This window comes from Ursus arctos, unplaced genomic scaffold (genome assembly GCF_023065955.2).
Source record: "Ursus arctos isolate Adak ecotype North America unplaced genomic scaffold, UrsArc2.0 scaffold_12, whole genome shotgun sequence".
Taxonomy (NCBI): domain Eukaryota; kingdom Metazoa; phylum Chordata; class Mammalia; order Carnivora; family Ursidae; genus Ursus; species Ursus arctos.
In genome coordinates, this window is record NW_026622786.1 from 14449151 (window position 1) to 14468857 (window position 19707).

General features: G+C 46.3%; 1 long non-coding RNA gene across 2 annotated transcripts; it reads left to right on the forward strand.

Moving 5' to 3' along the window:
* Positions 1-9019: 9019 nt before the first annotated feature.
* On the forward strand, positions 9020-19350 carry LOC123000299 (uncharacterized). 2 transcript variants are annotated; one of them, XR_006408231.3, is made up of 3 exons: positions 9026-9369; positions 9472-9600; positions 18851-19350. It is a non-coding gene; the product is annotated as an uncharacterized LOC123000299 (long non-coding RNA). The 2 variants fall into 2 exon arrangements; XR_008958749.1 differs by lacking the exon at positions 18851-19350 and having other exon boundaries at positions 9020-9369; positions 9472-15763.
* The last annotated feature ends 357 nt before the right edge of the window (positions 19351-19707 follow it).

Sequence of the window (19707 nt, forward strand, 5' to 3'; positions counted from 1 at the left end):
ATACAGAAAGGTCTGAAGTAGAAGTTTGGAAAAAGTGTACCATGCAAACGTTAACCAAAGAAAGCTGGTATAGCATACTGATATATCAGACAAAGCAGACTTTAAGATAAGAAGCATGCCTAGAAATAAAGAAGGACATTTGGTAATAATAAGTTGATCCAACAAGATACAGCAATTCATAATCTTTATAATACATAAATTGACAGAACTGAAGGTTTACTATCATAGTAGGAAATTTTAAAGAACCTCTCAGGTAAGTGTCTAGATCTGAGCAAATGATTAATTTTAATTGACATCCATAAAACACTATATCCACAGTTGCACAACCACATCCTTTTCAAGTGCACATGAAGGAGTTAAAGGGAGTCAGGGGCCCTTGTTTCCAGAGAGCTCTCATAACTGAAAGCACACATGAAGAAGAAATAGTCTAATGAAGAGACATTAGACTCTTAGGCAGGTGGGACTCATAGGTGTGTACCCAGAATGCTGAGCGCATGACCATAGAAATTCACAGATGGGGAACAAGGCAGGAGGTATTAAAAGAAGGCATTCTTCCAATAAAAGGTGAGTCACAAATTGGAAGGAGGAAAAGGAGGAGGAGCAACTCCATCTTCTACAACCTTCTGGTTTCATACTGTACTCACAGTAAATACCATGGGAATGCACCTGTATCACCCTATCCATTCAATAATGTTCATTCACGTGTTTGATAATGATTTAATGGGTGCCTGCCTTGTGTCAGGTACCACGGGGGTGCTGAGCTGTACAAGAAAACAAGACACAGGGCTCACTGTCATCAGTGCAGACAGATACATAAGTGGAGAATTAAGTGCTACAGGACAAGTGAGAACAGAATAACTATTAGAGCCAAATAAAAAGGAGTCTGGCTTGAGGAGTGGGCAACTATGCCTCTGCATGTAAAGATTCAAAAAAAAAAAAAAACAACAAAACAAAACCCAAAACAAAACAAATGAAACAAAACAAAGCAAAACAAAAAAAACAGGTCAGAGGGAGGTGGAGAGAATCAAGAAAACATTTTTGGAGAACATTGTTTTTAGAATATCCAGCATTTGGTACAGAGATATAGTAAAGATGGGGAGAGACAGGGGGGCAAGGGAAGCCCAGCGAAATGGTAATGCAAAAATTCACCCCTGAAAAGAATAAAGCAGCTCTGTGATGCTGGTGAGATGGAGAGGTGTCTGAGAAAGTGAAGGAAAGTAAGGTACCAAAAAGGATGCTTCTGTACATAGGAAATATAAAAGACAGATGATAATGGATTATTCTGGACAATGGGATTATGGGACAAGCGTGGAGCATTATAAAAATGGCCACAGGGCTTTTGAACTCTTTGCACCAGGAGATAGAGATGCTCACCCCACCCTTTGAATCTGAGCTGGCCTTGTGATTTGCTTCGATTAATTGAATGCAGCTGGTGTGACACTGCGTTCTGGGCTGAGTCCTGAACAGGCCATGAAACTTTGGCTCTCACGGTCTTAGAATACCGAGACTGCCACGTGAGTGGGGCTAGCCTGAGGGAAGATGAGAAACATGTGGCCAGTCGTGGTCACGGCCCTAGCTGACAGCCGGGCAACTCCCAGAAGCCCATCTCCTTGACTGCAGCTGACCATAGATGGGTGAGTGAGCCCAGCCAAGACCAGTCGAAGTACCCAGCTCAACCCAGCCCAAAGTGCTTACCCACAGAATTGTGAACAAAATTAATTGCTGCTGGCTTTTTAAAATTTAAATTTAATTTTTAAAATTGTGGTAAAAAACATACAAAATTCACCCTCTTAACCATTTTTAAGTGTACTATTCAGTAGTGTTTTCTATAATCACATTGTCATATAACAGATCTCTAGAACTTTTTCATCTTGCCAAACTGAAACTCTGTATTACCCATTGAACGACTTCCCAGCCCTTCTCCCCACAGCCTTTGGCAACCACCATTCTACTTTCTGTGTCTGTGCTTTTGACTATTCTAGATACCTCGTGTAAGTGGAATCATACAGTATTTGCATTATTACAACCGGCTTATTTCACTCAGCATAATGTCCTCCAGGTTCACCCATGTTGTAGCATGGGAAATTGTGGCTTTTAAGGCACTGTATTTTGGGTGGTATATGATGCAGCCAAAGCTAACATAAAAAGGGTGGTCTCGGGGGTGCCTGGGTGGCTCAGTCGTTGGGCGTCTGCCATCAGCTCAGGGCGTGATCCCGGAGTCCTGGGATTGAGCCCCACATCAGGCTCCTTCTCTGGGAGCCTGCTTCTTCCTCTCCCACTCCCCCTGCCTGTGTTCCCTCTCTCACTGGCTGTCTCTCTGTCAAATAAATAAATTTTAAAAAATCTAAAAAAAAAAAAAAAAGGGGTGGTCTCAAAGAACCGGATTCATTAAGTCTGGGGTAAGGACTTGAAATCAGGTGAAAATACTGGTTCAGATATTAGTTGGAGTAAAAAGCAAGAGGAAAGTCTTCAGAGCCAAACCCCAGGCCATACAGGGAGGCTGAGGGACCAGGGTAAGGCCCCTGAGCTTTTCCTCCTAGCCAGCGTTCCCTCGACTGCCCTTCAGAATGACATCAATGGGTGTTGTGTTCATGATGAAAAGCTAATTGATGATGATTGATTGATTGATGATGTTGAAGAAATGCTAGATAGGAGAAGCGGCTCTTGGAAAATCCCTATTATCATTATAGTTGATTGATGATGTTGAAGAAATGCTAGATAGGAGAAGCGGCTCTTGGAAAATCCCTATTATCATTATAGTAAAAGGCCCGGTGCCCTCTATGCTTATTTCCCAAATGTGTTAATTTATGGAATTTTTTTCAAGTTTGTTACATTACCGTCCTACAGAACACACCAAGAAGGGGCTAACTATAGACAGTGTTTCCAAATTACTAACTATAGCATCCTTTTGTCATGCATATTTATCGATATCCTAGAGTATATAGTTTAAGAAACATTGTAGCTCTGTTCCATAGAAATATATTGGGAGCCACATATGTAACTCTAATTTTTTTAATGTTTTTTTATTATATTATGTTAGTCACCATACAGTACATCCCCGGTTTCCGATGTAAAGTGCGATGATTCATTAGTTGCGTATAAACCCACTGCACCATGCAATACGTGCCCTCCTTACTACCCATCACCAATCTATCCCATTCCCCCACCCCCTCCCCTCTGAAGCCCTCAGTTTGTTTCTCAGAGTCCATAGTCTCTCATGTAACTCTAATTTTTTTAATTGCCACCTTTAGAAAAGTAAAAAGAAACTGGTGAAATTAATTTAATATGTTTTACTTAATCTAATTTATCTATACTATTATCATTTCATCATGGGGCTGCTCTACTTATATAATTTATATGTTGTTGAGATGTTTTACTGTTCTTCCCTTTAGTTAGTCTTCAAAATTTGGGGTGTATTTCATGCTTAGATACACATCTCAGTTTGGACTAGCCAAGTTTCACGTGTTCAGTAACCGTCTGTGACTAGTGGCTACTGGATTGCACAGCCCTGCTCAGAGAGCCCAGCAGAGAGCTCAGATATGGCTTTTCTGTTACAGGTTTCTCATAGGTTTGCTTTAATTGGTTGCAGTTTGGACTTAGGCCCTCCCTTTCTTCTGAGGGATGCTATAGGGAGCATCCAAATATAAAATAGTCTTCGCGTTATTGTAAGCGTGTTCATCCTAACATTATACAGTGTTCTCTCTATAAATATCCTGGGGGAAGTATATTTCTGCTCCTAGAATCTAAAATAGTTTTAATTGTCTTGTTGGTTTTTTTCTGATTTTCTGGACATTATAAATTGTGTAACTCATTTCCTATCTTTCATTAGCTACCAGAAATACAGAATTAAATTTGTGGCCCACACTTAGCTTGAATATAGGATAGCATTTCCCCAAATGTGTGTAGTCTATTGCTAGCTTGCAAAACAGTAATGTTAGAACCTATTTTGTGAAATGCCTCAGCTGATGGAGCAGCCACCTGTCACATCCAAATGATAAATCTTTAAAAAAACTGGAGTGAAGGAGTGAGAAAGTAGAGACAGCGGAATAAGAGTGGAGCAAGTGTCAGTGAGGTGGAAAAGTGGGGCAAAGTCTGGGTACCTGGTCTGCCTCCCATCTGGGCACTCGGAACTTTTGACCAGGAGGTTTTAAAAGCCCAGGGCATCGCCCACTTGCCCCATGTTCCTGGGGATGGTGGTGACTGCCCCTGGCTACACCGTGGTGACCCACTCGGGCTGGCGGGAAGGGAACCTCAGGAGCCGCGCCCAGTGGCCTGAAGAGTCCTTAGAACCACAGACAGCAGGCCGTAGGTGCCAGAGGGCGTCTGCACTTCCCTGGTGAGGTTCCTGGGCAGGACCTGACGCTCCATCCCGCCGGCTGGAGGCGCAGTATTTCCCTTGGACTCTGGCCAGCATTTGTTTTGCTTGAGTCAACTCAGGGATGTTGGATGCTCCTACAGAGGATTTGAAAGCCTCTCGACAACCTTTGGCAATAGATCACCCAGCCAGCAGGTGGATGAAGGGCGCAGGTGGCTGCGAGAACTGTGAGATGCGAGAGGCGTTGATCACCAACACCTCCAATGCTCTGAGTGTCACTTTACCGTTAATCACCTCCTTAAGGGACAGCGATGGGGATTTCCTCACTGGGCGCACCCCACCCTGTCGCGTTCTATCTCAACCCGCCTTGCCAGCATGCCAGCTTCCTGCGGCCACTTCATCTCTATCCCCTCAGCTCAGCGCTCCTCCACCCGGCCATCCCTCGAGGAGGTGTGGGGTGGCGGGGCTCCGCCACCTGCGGGAGGGAAGGGGTGGAAGAGGCTGCCAGCGGAGAGAAAGGAACGCCTAGTGCCAGCAAGTGCGCTCTCCCGGCACGCCGCTAGGGGTCGCTCTGGCTGAGCTCCCGCTGGGGGGAAAGGACGTTGGGGCGGGGGACCATGGCTGTTGCTGCCCGGCTCTGGGCGGATCGTTCAGCGCGCGCCGGGCGGATGCGGAGGGCTGGCTCCCCGCAGGATGGCACCGAGAGGGGGTCGTCACTCGCGGGCGATGCTCGATTGTCCCCGCGCCGCTTGCGGGGTCCGTGCCCCGAAGTGGGCGACCAGACAGGGGTCAGCATTATGGCTCCAGGATCTGGGTGGGGAGCACTGAAGTCTATGGGTCTGCCTCCCATCTGGGCACTCGGAACTTTTGACCAGGAGGAACATCTGTGAGGTGGTGTCAGAACTTCTGAGGCTGGGTCCCGGTGAGTGTTGCCAGACCCAGGGCAGAGAGGAGCCTTCCACCTCCCTTCCTGGCGGCACCCTTCCCTTGGACTTTATCTCCAAGTTCTCAAATATTCTGCCACCGGGTGCAGGGTCACGGCTTGCCCAGAGTGTCACACTCAAGCACAGTGGGGGCAGGCAGAGGGCACCAGGAGACATCAAGGGCATTGAGGACGAGGCAGAGGCAGGGCGGCAAGCCAGTTCCGAGCCAGCAGAGAGGAGGCAGGCGAGAGCGAGCCAAGGCCAGTGACGTGCCCAGAGCCAGTCAGCTCTCCAAGGCCGCTGGCCCTGCCTGACCCGCAGGAGCGGGAAGCTGACCTGGCGGATTACCTCCTCCCAGACTTGAACTCGGACCAGTTCACCACGGGGCTGAGGGGCACGTGGGGACCAGGAGGCCGTGAAGAAGAGGGCTCAGACTGGGGTTCTGTTCTTACCGCATGACTTTTACAACTCAATTTCCTCGCCTACAAAATCTCTAATACTTAGCAAATGATTCTTAATTAAATGAGCCAGCTTCTCTGGCTCCTGAGAGCTGCCTGGTAAATATTCAGGGATCTTGTGAACTGGCTAACCTGCTCAGCTTGCAGTCAGCGCAACAGCAGCGTTTATACTACGGAAATCGGCACACAGCCCAAATCAGGGCGCCCCTCAAAAATGTATTTTTCTAAAAAATAATATATATGATAGTAAATCAAAAGTTAAAAATCTGAGTAATTATTCTTGTTATATTGCAGTCACTGTGGAAAACATATACTTTCTGTATAGAGGTTCATCAAAAAACTAAAATTAGAAATACCCTATGACCCAGTAATCACACTATTGGGCATTTATTCCCCAAAATACAAAAACACTAATTCGAAGGGATACATGCACCCCTATGTTTATAGCAACATTATTTACAATAGCCCAATTATGGAAGCAGCCCAAGTGTCCATCCATAGATGAATGGATAAAGAAGATATGATGTACATATACAATAGAATATTATTCACCTGTAAAAAAGAATGAAATCTTGCCATTTGCAATGACATGGATGGAGGTAGAGAGTATTATGCAAGTGAAATAAGTCAATCAGTGAAAGACAAAAACCATATGATTTCACTCCTATGTGAAATTTAAGAAACAAAACAGCTGAGCAAAGGAAAAGAGAGAGAAACCAAGAAATGGACTCTTAACTATAGGGAACAAACTGAAGGTTACCAGAGGGGAGGTGAGTCTGGGGATGGGTGAAATAGGGGGTGGGGACTATCACGATGAAAATAAAATAAAATTATTAAAACAACAACAACAAAAATCTGAGTAATTATTCTTGCTATATACTGACAAATTTCATTCCATTTCTTATCCATATTTCTAGTTTAGTATCACTGGTATTTTCTGAAGAGGAGTTTTTCCAGTATGGTTTTAATTTTTTTTTATTTTTTAAATTTTCATTGTATTTTTTAATTTTTTTTAGGTTTTGTTTATTTATTCATGAGAGACAGAGAGAGAGAGAGAGAGAGGGAGGGAGAGGCAGAGAGAGAAGCAGGTTCCCCACAGAGCAGGGAGTTTGATGCAGGACTTGATCCAGGACCCCGGGATCATGACCTGAGCTGAAGGCAGACGCTTAACCGACTGAGCCACCCAGGCGCCCCATCAATTGGTTTTATTATTTTTAATTTTTTTTTTCATAATATTTCCTGAAATCTTCAAAGTCACTCTTCATAGCTAATCATTTTGAAAATGCTGATACCTTCTGTGTTAGTTTGCTAGGGGTCCCATAACGAAATACCACAGCCTAGGCAGCTTAAACCAGAATTTTACTGCCTCACAGTTCTGGAGGCTAGAAGTCCAAGATCAAGGTGTCTGCAGGATTGGTTTCTTCTGAGGCCTCTCTCCTTGGCTTGTAGACGGCCACCTTCTCCTTGTGTCTTCACATGGTCCCCTGTGTGTGTGACTCAGTCCTAATCTCTTCCTCTTGTAAGGATGCCAGTCAGCCTGGACAAGGGCCCAACCTAATGACCTCATTTTACCAATTACCTCTGTAAAGCTATTGATCTGTTACTCTGTGTATCTAAAAATATTCGAAAATTTGACAATTTTTATTTTTCACAATAGAATATCACAGTTTGTTTTGGACACATCAATGAGTGATTTGTGGTCTCCACCCAATCCCCAGGGCATTTCTGCTTTGTATGTTTTTTTTTTAATTTAGAAAAAATATTGTTTTCACATAATGTACTCCACTAATACTTGACTTTATTATTATCACCAAAAAATACTTACAGTGTTGAGCTTTCTCACTGGATTTACAATAGCATTTACAATAAGGTCAGATGTTTTCTCTTTGACAAAATGAACCACCAAAAGCCTTACTTTTATTTCATGACCTGGGTGAAAAAATTTCACCCATTATTACAATTAACTTACCTGCTTTTCTGTTTGAAGCATCTGATGACTTGGCTATAAATTTGATATTACTTAAAGCCTTGTGAATTTGTTCTGTAAACAGAGCTTCACTTTTATACCTGTACAAACACACACACACACACACACACACACACACACACACACACACACTAGAAAAAAAGGAAAAATTAATGTGGCCCAACTGTCACTAGATCTACCTAAATGTAAATTTATGCTTTATGGGATGATATGAAAAACACCTTTGGCAACTACCTTTATTAAGTCACGATCTTGAGGTAAAAATCCCCTTAAAATAATTAGTACTTTTGATGTAGTAGCTGATGCTAAGAGCAGATTTGTTTGGTTTCCACACAGCGTCAGACAGCGCCATGGCAGAGAATAAATGCCAACTAACAGAGGTTATACATTCGTCTCGACTTTCTTGGAAAATGGAAACGGAGTACTGAGTTTTTCATTAAATAAGCATCTTACATTTATTTTCCTTAGCTCATTGTTGACAAAAGCATTTCCTTGCAAAATAAAATGTGTTTTCAAACAATAAAATAAATAAGTGGCCGTAGACTTATGCTACACAATAAATGGCAAAGCATGTAGCAAGAGCATTTGGGGGGCGCCTGGGTGGCACAGCGGTTAAGCGTCTGCCTTCGGCTCAGGGCGTGATCCCAGCGTTCTGGGATCGAGCCCCACATCAGGCTCCTCCGCTGGGAGCCTGCTTCTTCCTCTCCCACTCCCCCTGCTTGTGTTCCCTCTCTCGCTGGATGTCTCTCTCTCTGTCAAATAAATAAATAAAATCTTTAGAAAAAAAAAAAAAGAGCATTTGGAATACTCTCCAAGCTCAGTGGCAGGACAGCTTGGCTTCTGTTTCCCTATTCGTAGTCCACATACCCCCAACCTGTAATTTCCCGCATTGCCCACTGATCCCACCACTGGTGGCCTGACGACTCCATGCACCTCGCAGGCTATGTATGCTTCGGGCCATGGCACAGGTGGCTGGTCACCAGGACCTCCCCATGCAGTCCCAGAGAGCAGACAGATAGTTGTCCCTAGTCACTTCCACACGAGCAAATGTCAGTTGATCTGCAAGCACCCTGCTAGGGGTCATCGCAAGACGCTGTAATTTAAGCCTTGTCGGAAAGAGCCAGGAAAGGGAAAATTGGTTGTCCCTCATGAACATTTAGATGCAACCCCGTGTTCAAGGGAGAACTCTGTACGGAACACAGCAGAAAGTGAAAGTATAACATGGAAGTCTATTGAATCCATTCCAGATCATTTTGATGCAACTAGTAACAAAAACATTCTTGTAACAACATTGAAAAACCAGCCAAATTGCTAAGTGAATGGGAGGCTGGAACCACAGCTACCAGCCAGGACCACCCTCAGCAAGTGGAGATGGTTACACATCCTGCTTGTACCCCAGCTGAGGGGAGGGGAGGGAGAAAAACTTCCCCCACTGTTTGTATGGCTTTTGTCAGAAGAGCATAAGCCAAAGAACCCTCCACCCCCACCGCCAGGGAACTGGTCGGCGTGGAAGCACCTCCTCGCTTGGTGAGCTGCACCCTTTCTCAGCTTCTTCAGTGGGGACACTGGCCTGGGAACGGGCAGAGGCCATGCTGTCCTGAAGATGGTAGGAACGACACCTCCACCCCTGCTGTGATGTGCCTTTTCTTTTCATTTTCTTGGTGCCTTCCCTGAGGGAACTGAAAGGTAGGTTTGGGTGCGGTGTGGCACTAAAGACGATAAGGAGGTAACTTTTTGTAAAGGTAATTTTGGAGTGAGGGCTGACAGTCTTTGTTCCTAACCTCGCAGGTGTGGAAGTGGAGTGCTCCGTCTATCCCGTCATCATGCTCTGTCCTCAATCAACCAGTACGGCTGCGTGGGGTTTGAGCTCTGGAGTTGGGAGATGTAAACTTGGGGAAGGAAGAGTTCCTGAAGGAGGTGAGGCAGTAAATTAAGTGTCCTGAGTCTCGTTACTCTTCTCGGTCCTTCGCTAAGAACCTTTGGAGGCATATTTGTGGGAAGGAACAAGGACTTGATCTCTCTTTCTTCCCAGAGCCTCCCATTTCCCTTCCCTTCATCCTCAGGATGGGCCACAGAGATGCTCAGAGAGATCCCAGCCACGGCTCCGCCTTCCTTCCAGCCCCAACCTCTGGAGAGCAGGGAGGTGGGCTTCTCCATTATATGCAGGGCAGAAGCATGCAGATTTATAAATCCAAACAGACAGCTGGCGTTCTGAGGCAAAACCTCCATCTAATCATCCTTCCATCCTACAGTCCCCAGTGGACCCAACAGGTGGATGGCTTAAGACAAGTTACAGCAAGAGCAGCTGGCTCAAAGACCAGGCCCGTCTGACAAGCCTCCTCATAGGTGTGCCCATCCACGTAGATGTGGAAGGTGTGACGGGGGAGGGGGGGGATGGAGACCCTTGGACCTCCTGGCACAGAATCCACTATCCCCGGCACTCCTACCCCAGGAGCCACCATGACGATGGGGGCTGAGCTGGTACCCCAGTAAAGGTGGGCACTCTGCAACCTGAAAAGAGTAAGAAAAGGGCCCCTGTGGGTTCTGGAATGGACTCCTTTCCCAGGATGAGTGTTGTGTCCTTAGGGTCACTGGGCATTCCTCTCAGCCAAGGGAACATCCTACCCAAACCAGTGATTAAGTGTTCTGGGCCTGAATCTGTGCTATCCAAGTTCACAGCCCAGCTCTGCCACGAGCTGTGTGACCATGAACAAATCACTAACTTCTCTCTGCCTCGGTTTCCTCCATTTAATGATAGGATAATAGTACTATCTCTTAGAATATTATTATGAATATTAATCCAGGAGGATGGTGGGAGGGGGATGATCCAATCATGGGGAGGAGGGAATGAGAGAGTGGCTTTCTCAAGGTGTCTTTGAGGGACTCATGGACATATTTGTTTCCAAGGACAGATTTTGGGACTGCCAAGTGGGGAGAATGAGTCTTTAACTCCAAGCATCCCTTTCCCCCTGCCCTCTGTTACGACCAACCACCTTTGGAGAAGGCTTGTCTGAGTTGGAGCTTGGGGGGTTTGTAGTGTCATAAGGGACATAGGGCGCTTCACACAACAGGTGCCTGGGCAAAGAGACAGGGCAAAGAGACAGATGGGGAGGTATGGGGTGAAAAGCCCCGGGGTTGGTCAACAGGTACCACCCACACCTGAGCATGCAAAGACCAGGGGCGGATGCCTAATGGCCTGAAAGATCTCTTGCCTCCTGTGTATATTTGACAGAAGCAGGAGGGGAGCAAAGGAGGAGAGAAAACTCTGATCTACACTGTGGTCTTTGAGCTGGATCAGGAGCAGAGCAGAGGAGGAGACCAAAAGGGAGTGTCCAAGAGTTGGGGGGACGGGAAGGTGCAGGAGCTGGGGGAAGGAAGGCAGCCAGCTGCAATTGCACAGGAGCAGAGGGGCTCCTCCAGTTGCCAGACTCTGCAGCTGGGTCATCAGCTCACCTCAAAACCTTGGGGCCTCCCTGGGTCTTTCATCACCTTGCCTTCCCTCTCTCAGGTGTTCCTGGGTTTGTAATTCATCAGATGTTTTGGGAGGCACTCTATCTCTCCCACTGAGCAGAAGGAAGATTGTGGAGGGCCTTACCTTGAGGGTGAAGCTCTTAAGGTTGACATACACAATCCACTGGTCCCCCTTCTAAGCACAGGGCTCCTCCTGGGGGGGGTGTTCCACACCTTGGTGGCCCCTTTCAGGAAGGAACAGTCCTGGGGCAGGTGCAGGAGGAACCGTCCTGACTCCGATGTGCCCTGCTCTGCTCAGACCGCCTTCCCCTCGTCCCTCCCCTTCTTTTCTCCACACCCCACCAATCCTTGCTGGAAATAAGAGTTCATGGTTCCATTTCCACCCCAGCTCCCCTGCTTTGCTTCCAGTCCAGCGCACAGTGAAGAGGTCACTAACAGGAAACCACCATCTTATTTGACCTTCAAGTGATATTCAGAGAAGTTAAGCCATTTGTCTAAGATCACCTAACTAGGAAGGTGGCAGAGCCAAGATCCAAACCGAATTTCTCTTTTCCGAGCTGTCTTCCAGCGCACACCCAGGTCCCTAGAGCTTGACCTTACAACCTGTGCATTGGATTCCCAACAGGACCAAAGTGCCAATTAACCGCTCTGCGCAGGCATTCCTGGGTTCTGCCCCTCATTAGTCTGTGGGCTAGGGAAAGCTTTTAACCTCTCTGTGGTGCCCTCTCTTCAACTTTATTTTTTTTTTAAGATTTATTTATTGGAGAGACAGAGAGAGACAGAGATAATGAGAGAGAGCAGGAGCAGGGAGGAGGAGAAGCAGACTCCCCACGGAGCAAGGAGCCTGATGCGGGACTCGATCCCAGGACCCTGGGATCATGACCTGAGCCGAAGGCAGATGCTTAACCGACTGAGCCACCCAGGCGCCCCTGTTTCCTCAACTTTAAAATGTTTTTTAGAACTTTAATACTCCTGCTTCATGGTGTTCGTTGTGAGGGTTACGTAAACAGTAAACAAAAAGCATCCAGCATAATGCTTGGCGCACAGTTGTCATCTGGTCAATATGCTGAGCGTTTAGCCTGCTCAAGACCCACGTTAGGTAGATCGGTAGCGAGCTCATAGGTGGCTGCGAGGCTGTGCTGAACAGGCAGACTGCAGCGGACGGGGATCCACAATGAGTCCCTGGTGGACGGCACCTCCTGGGACAACATAGAACGCAGTGCTGAGGACCTGGGGAGAAAATAATCCAGAAAAATGACAGCAACGCGCCTGTCCTGGGAAGAGCGATGCTGAGAGCTCGGCTGCTCGGGGAGATAAGTACTCTTATTATCCCCATTTTGCTGATGAAAAAACTGGGGCACAGAGAAGATAAACAACTTGCCCAAGGCTGCACAGCCAGCAAGTTAGCGACCAAGCCAAGACGTGAAGCCCGGCAGTCTGACTCCAGCCTGAGCTGTTGAATATTCTGCTTTTCTGCTTCTTGAGAACACAATGACCGAAGGAAACCACGAAACCGCTTAGAAGATCAGAGAGCTGTCCCAGATAACGTCTACCTTATCGTTAGAAAATCTGAGCACTGGGGCATTGTTTAGGGGGCTTTGGGGAATGAGTTCCCCTACTCCAGCAGAGCTTGCCACCCCTGTCCTGTGGTACGTACATCTGGTGTTTTCGCAGTCATAAGAGAATATTCAAAGCCCCTCAGAAATAAATCCCCGAGTGTCTGGTTCTCACTGCCTTTCGGATTGCATAGACACCCCCAGCCGCTCCTCCGCAGAATTCCTGGTCTTCTGCTCCCTGAGCCCCCTTAGCTCATCTGCAGATCGGGCCTGTATGACTTCCTTCGTAAGCTGTGACGATTAAATAGGCTCATGAAAGTAGGGTTCAAAGTCTAAGTTAAAAATCATTTTTCTAGAAGGAAAAGAAGGGAAGAGAAGTGGGAGAATCAGGGGAAATTCATGCTGAAATGAAGGTGTCTGGACCCAGAAACAGCCTTACACCCTAATAGCCTTAGTGCCTGCTTTGGGCACCATGCTTTAGAGGAAGACGTGCAAACTTTTCTATAAAGGGACAGACAGGAATATTGTCGGCTTTGCAGGTCATACTGTGTCTGTTGTGACTTCCCAACCCTGCCATTGCAGAAAGAAAGCAGCCATAGGCAGTATGTCAACAACTGGGCATAGCTGTGTTCCAAAAAAATTTAATTACAAAAACAGGCAGTGGACTGGATTTGACCTATGGGCGACAGCTGGCTGCCCCCTGCTTTTCGTGGTTCTGCTCTGGTCCTCCTCCAACTGTACCCCTTGCCACGAGACGAGACTCCAGGGCTAAGGGCACATCCACCTGGATCTCACATCTCTCCTCCTCTACACCGTGACCCAGGATCCCTGTTCAAATAGCCTGGTGTCCACTGTCAGGGCTCGCCTAGGCCTTGGCCTTGGTCCCGTCATCCTGAGTGTGGACCCCAAGGCTGGTGTGCATACGCTTGGCCCAAAGGATCTTGTGTGTGTGTGTGTGTGTGTGTGTGTGTGTGTGTGTGTGTGTGTCTGTGTGTTGGGGTGGGGGTGGGCTACAGTCGAAGCTTGGGTGCCAAGACTGAGGTGCTCACAAGCGTGCGTGTGAAGCCCCTGCTGTGTGAGAAGCTGAAAGGGAGAAGAGGGGAGTTGCCCGTGGGCTGAGCGCCGAGCACATGCTTGTACCGAATTCCCTGGAGTGTGAGAACGCTAAATTCAAACCTGATCTCCTAGGCTGTTGTGAAATCCTGTTTGTTAACATGGGAGTACAAATTATATTTTAACAGTTAGCTCTTTTAAATATTTAAACATATGAAATGCAGACCTCCACGTGTGCCCTAGCTCTGGGCCCCACAAATAGTAAGAACGGGACAGCCTAACACCACAGGGTCAAGATTGCACAAATGAGGCCACACTTGCTGAAGCAAGATGATTTTGTGTGTGTGTGTGTGTGTGTGTGTGTGTGTGTGTGTGTGTGTGTGTGTGCCTGCCTCAGGGAACAAGTCAGCAGCTGCAGGAGAACAGAGCCAAGTCCAAGGTCTGGGAGGAAGTCAAGGGAAGGCCCCGAGGGGGCGATTTGGAGGGCCTCATCTAGCCTCCCAAGAATCCCACACGAGAACTCCTGGAGAGGAAGCACACAGTCAGGCCGCCTTGCTGCTCTGATATTAGTGAAGCTTGGAAGCAAAAAGAGATATTTCAAAGCCCAAGTTAGTAACCTGAGGCCTGAACTGAGTCACTAACACATAGAGGCTCAGAAGGCAGCCCAAGTTAGTAACCTGAGGCCTGAACTGAGTCACTAACACATAGAGGCTCAGAAGGCGGCTGCCCAGCCATTTGGTCGAGGAGATTTCAAGATGCTCAGGGCCCTACTCCAGGACAGCATGGCCAGTCCTCTCTAGGAGTCCATCTGCAGGGAGCCCCAGTCCACTGCTCCTCCCCTCTGACCATCTTGGCCTGGCTGGTGGGTCAGCAACAGCCCCTACCTGCCCAAGAGGCCATAGGATACCCATGACCCAGGGATGACAGGGGCAGCCAAACCACCTGCCTCTAGGCAGGAGCAGAGCAGCAATGACCGTGGGAGCTCCTGAATATCTGGACTAAAGTCAGATCAACTGTTGGTGGCGGGGGGAGCGAGCAGTTCCAATGATTAAGACTGGATTTCTCATCAGTCCAGCGAGTTAAGGGCACAGGATCAGATTTATTCTGACTTAGAAAATTAAAACTGATGCTTTTGTAATGAAGGATTGTGGTGGAGTCAGTGTTTACCCTACTACACATGTGGGGGGAAAACGCTCTTAACTCAGACTGTGCTCAGTAAATGGTAGTCAAGATTATTACAGTTATTATTTTAAAAGTCTAGGGGAAACCCACCAAAAGGACAGAACCATGTAATCAGTAAGAAAACGAGGTAGAAGGCTGCAAAGGAACGTAAGAATGGATCAGCCCAGATACGTGAAGATGATCTCCCCCAGGTTCCTGTGTCTCGCTCTGCCCAGCTCTCTGCCCTCTTCCCAGCCCGCCGGGACTGTGTTACCTTCAAGGTCATGACACTTGTTTGCAGACTTTCTGAAACAAGTCGCATTGCAGGTCCAAGTTGTGGATTCTGTCCCAAGGAAGGTTTTTTGCTATTGTTACATTGCCTATCCTGACTCAAAGCCTAAACCAAAGACATTCCTTCCCAGACTTCTGCTCTTTTCCAGTCACGCAGACTGTCTGTTCTAAACTCAAAGCTCCACTGTGGAAGAGGAGGAGAACATGGCTGGAGGGCTTGGAGTCTAGAAAGGGAGGAAGACTTTTAATCACTCAGTATCCAACAAGTACCGCAAACTTCACGGGAAGTCTACACTTGGCAATGAGCTGCTAGGAGCTTCTAAGGGATGAATCCAATCTGCGTCAAGGAGCTTCACTCTACTTAGTGAGGCAAATACCCAAATACAATTAAATAGAATCCTACGGGGAATGAAGGGTACGCTAAATAGAGTATCAGCCTTTAAAATGGGTAAAAGAAATAATGAATCATGGAACATTACATCAAAAACTAAGGATATATTGTATGGTGACTAACAGAACATAATAAAAAATTATTATAAAAAATAAAATGTGTAAAAGAAAATCAATTCAAAATATATGAATGGATGGGGCATCTGGGTGGCTCAGTCAGTTAAGTGTCCGACTCTTGATTTCAGCTCAGGCCATTTTCTCAGCGTGGTGAGACTGAGTCCCACATCGGGCCCTGTGCTGAACATGGAGCCTGCTTGAGATTCTCTGTCTCCCTCTCCCTCTGCCCCCCCCAACACCCTCGCCAGCTTGCACGCACGCATGCGCTCTCTCTCTAAAAAAAACAATATATACGTATCTATAGATATATATAGATATACGTGTGTGTATATATATACACATATCTATAGATATATACAGTTCATATATGAATATATATTCATATGGAGTATTTCATATGTATATACGAATGGAGTATTTATGCCAGCTACTTTATAAATACAATTATGATTTGGTTCCAGCTTTCTAATAACTTACATCCTTAGGGGGAGAGACAAATACGTAAACAAACTGTTCCTTTTTTCTCCAAACCGGAAATTAGAAAAAAAAATAATTGTAGCAAATGTGTGTTGCAACCAAACCCTAAAGAATATGAAAGTATATAAGGCAGAAAATGAAAGTAACTACTCAGTGTCTTAAAAAACCCCACTGTTAATGGTTTAGTATATATTATTCCTAACTTTCTTTTTTCTCTGTCTCTGCCTATCTCTGTACACACACATTCAACAATCTAAGATAAAGCATCCTTACATGTCATCAATTTAGATATATCAATTTTATGCCCTTTTAATGGCTGCAATCTCCCACTGATTTTAGTTGCTTCTAGATTCTACAATAACAGGCAATGCGTTTGTATAAAAGAACGTGCACTTAGCTGTTTCTGTACTACTCTTCGAAATGTGCATCTCCCCTCCACCAGTGTATGGAGTATGCCTGTTACCCCCATTCTAGCAAATAATGGGTATTACCAGTCTTTTGTAACTTGTATATTAAACAATGATGCCTTCTTATTTTAACATATTAACATGAAAGGTTGAGCAAGTTATTTTAACGTATATTAACAATAAAGGTTAACTTATATTAAAATAAAGGTTGAGCAATTAAAGATTGTATTCATCGGCCAATACTATTGCTACTCTGAGTTGCCTGCCCATGCCTATCGGACTGCCCATCTTTCTGGTACTGCTTTTCAGGAGTTCTCTCTGTATTACATATATTGATCTTTTCTCTCTCATATTTATTTCCATTTTCCCCTCTTTTCCTTCATATTTTGTTTATATTGTGTTTGTGCAATTACAAAAATGTTTTTATGAAGTCTAATCTGTCAGTCTCCATGTGCGGCTTCTGATGGAACCCGGGAAGGAGGACGTGGGCAGGAGCGATGCAAGGTGCAGGTGGAAGGAGCAGGGGGTTGAGTCCAAGCAGCACAGCAATAACAACGGGTCGGAGATAGTGAATGGAACGAGGGGATGCTCTGGCAGGGATCAGACTGGCTTCCTCTGGAAAGAGCTTTGATGAGAGAAATAAGTCAGTCTGAGAAAGACAAATCCCATAGGATTTCACTCGTATGTGGAATTTACGAAACAAAACAAAAGAGCAAAGCGGGGAGAAAGAGAGGCAAACCAAGAAATAGACTCTTAACCATAGAGAACACACTGATGGTTACCAGAGGGGAGCTGGGTGGGGGGATGGGTGAAATAGCTGATGGGGTTTGAGGGGGGCACTAGTGATGAGCACCAGGTGTTGTAAGGAAGTGTTGAATCACTATATTTTTCCCCTAAAATTAATCTTACACTGTATGTTAACTAACAGGAATTTTAACGAAAATTTTTTTTAAAAACGAGAGCCTTGAGATAGGATTGGAAAGACAGTCTGGGCATTGCCAGGGTGCAGAAGAAAAGTTAGACATTTTTCAGCACTCAACCATCAGTGAAGTCTTGGGGGCAGGAATGGTCTCCCTGGGCAGACACAGGGAGCAAGAGTGACCGATGAACCTTTAGGGGTGTCACGGCAACTGGGCATTGCCAGATGGCCAGAGATGTGAGGACATCCATTTTTGGTTAATAAGGTCAGATTTAAATGACCGTCCTGGGTCACCTTGATTTACAGGGCCTAAGAAGGCAAGACCTAGCTCCGAAACCCCAGGGAAGACTTGAGTCCCTAAAAGTGGGACCAAACCCAAGGTTTGGTCAGAAACCATATGCTTTAGTGATTTGCTTGAGGAGGAAATTCAGAAGCTTGTTCTGCTAAAGGAACGAATAAGAATGGAAGATGCGTTTTATTAATCAGCGAGGCAACAGAGGCACTGTCACTGTCGGGACAGAAACCTGGGTGGAGGGGCGCCTGCGTGGCTCAGTCCTTAAGCGTCTGCCTTTGGCTTAGGGCGTGATCCCAGGAGTCCCACATCTGGCTCCCTGCTCTGCTGCGAGCCTGATTCTTTCTCTCCCACTCCCCCTGCTTGTGTTCCCTCTCTCGCTGGCTGTCTCTCTCTGTCAAGTTAATAAAATCTTTAAAAAAAAAGAAAGAAAGGAAAAGAGAAGAGAAGAGAAGAAAAGAAAAGAAAAGAAAAGAAAGAAAAAAAGAAAAGAAAAGAAAAGAAAAGAAAAGAAAAGAAAAGAAAAGAAAAGAAAAGAAAAAGAAAGAAACCTGGGTGGAGGCCCCTGCTGTGCCTCTGAACCCCCCCCCCCGCCACTCCTTCCCCGTAGGAGGCCGGGGGAAGCAGCGCCCTCTGGTGGTAGTTGTCAGGCGGCTCAACACCTGGTGGGCTCCTGGGCAGGGTACTGTCCCCCCAGCCTCTCAGTCTTTTCTTGGGATAGGGTTTGTCTCGGAAAAGTTGGGAGGATGAGTAGGGAGAGAGGAATGAGTCTATAACCTGGCTCACTGTGGAAATAGGTATGGACCCAAAAGAAGGAGGAAGCAGAGGGGGAACACCAGGGAAAGTCAAAGGGGAAAATGCAGAAAAAGAAGAAGAAACGCTCTGTTCTAAATATAGCAAGATGGGTTTTCCTTGCTTGCCCCAACACGCATGCATTCCTAAGGCTTGACACCTCTCCATGTTGCTTTCTGGGACCTGGTTCAGGCCTAAACTTGGTATAACAGAAAGGGGCATTTTGTTTATGTGCCTCCAGGCAGAAGAAGGGATGGGCTTTCTCAGCATATGTCAGCCTTGGGAACACATGGGAAGCATGCTAAGAAAGGCTGGTCTACAAGACAGAGCACTGGGAAGGAAAAGAGGAGAGAGCAGCTTCTGAAAGAGGTATTTGTTCCTTGGTGAGAAGAGTGCACCTGCGAGAAAAGACCCAGCCCAAAAAGAACTAGGGAGGAACCAACCAAAGGAGATGCCCAAACACCCACCTTATCTGAGAACCCCTTCTGCATGAGAAGTCACTACCCCACCTGAACTAAAAACCTCTTGTACGCCCTTCTGGACTTTGTGCGTGAGACTGGACTATATAGTAAAGTAGTTGAATAATGGACTCTAACCCTTCTCCCTTCCCGAGGAATGCAAGGTCAAGACTGCTTCTCGCTCCCACCATTTCGTCAGGATGTATTTCTGACAAAATAGGATCTCAGTAAGTCGTTAAATAAACAAGCATATGAGTAAATGAATAGGTGTTTCCTCTGTGTACTTCCAGCCAGCCCCTGTACCAAGTAGGGCCATCACTGGTTGTTAATTGTTGATAAATGGATGAATGAATGAGTGGCCTCTTGAGAACCCAGATTTGGTGGTTGCCAGACTAGCGGTAAGCTGAAAGATGTTGCATAAAGTCTTGTCTGGGTTGAACCACCTGTGAGAACTTCACTCAGATACAGGATGTGGGCAGAGAGCTTCTCATGTTCCTTCTTTCAAGGGTGGGTGTTGGGCACTGAAAGTGTCTCTGCTTTGCTAGTGGGGCCAGTGCAGGGGCTGCCAGATCTGCAGAACTGAGAGTTGGGGGAGGAAGGAGGAAAGGAAGGATGTAAGCACCAGCCAGAGATGAGAAGG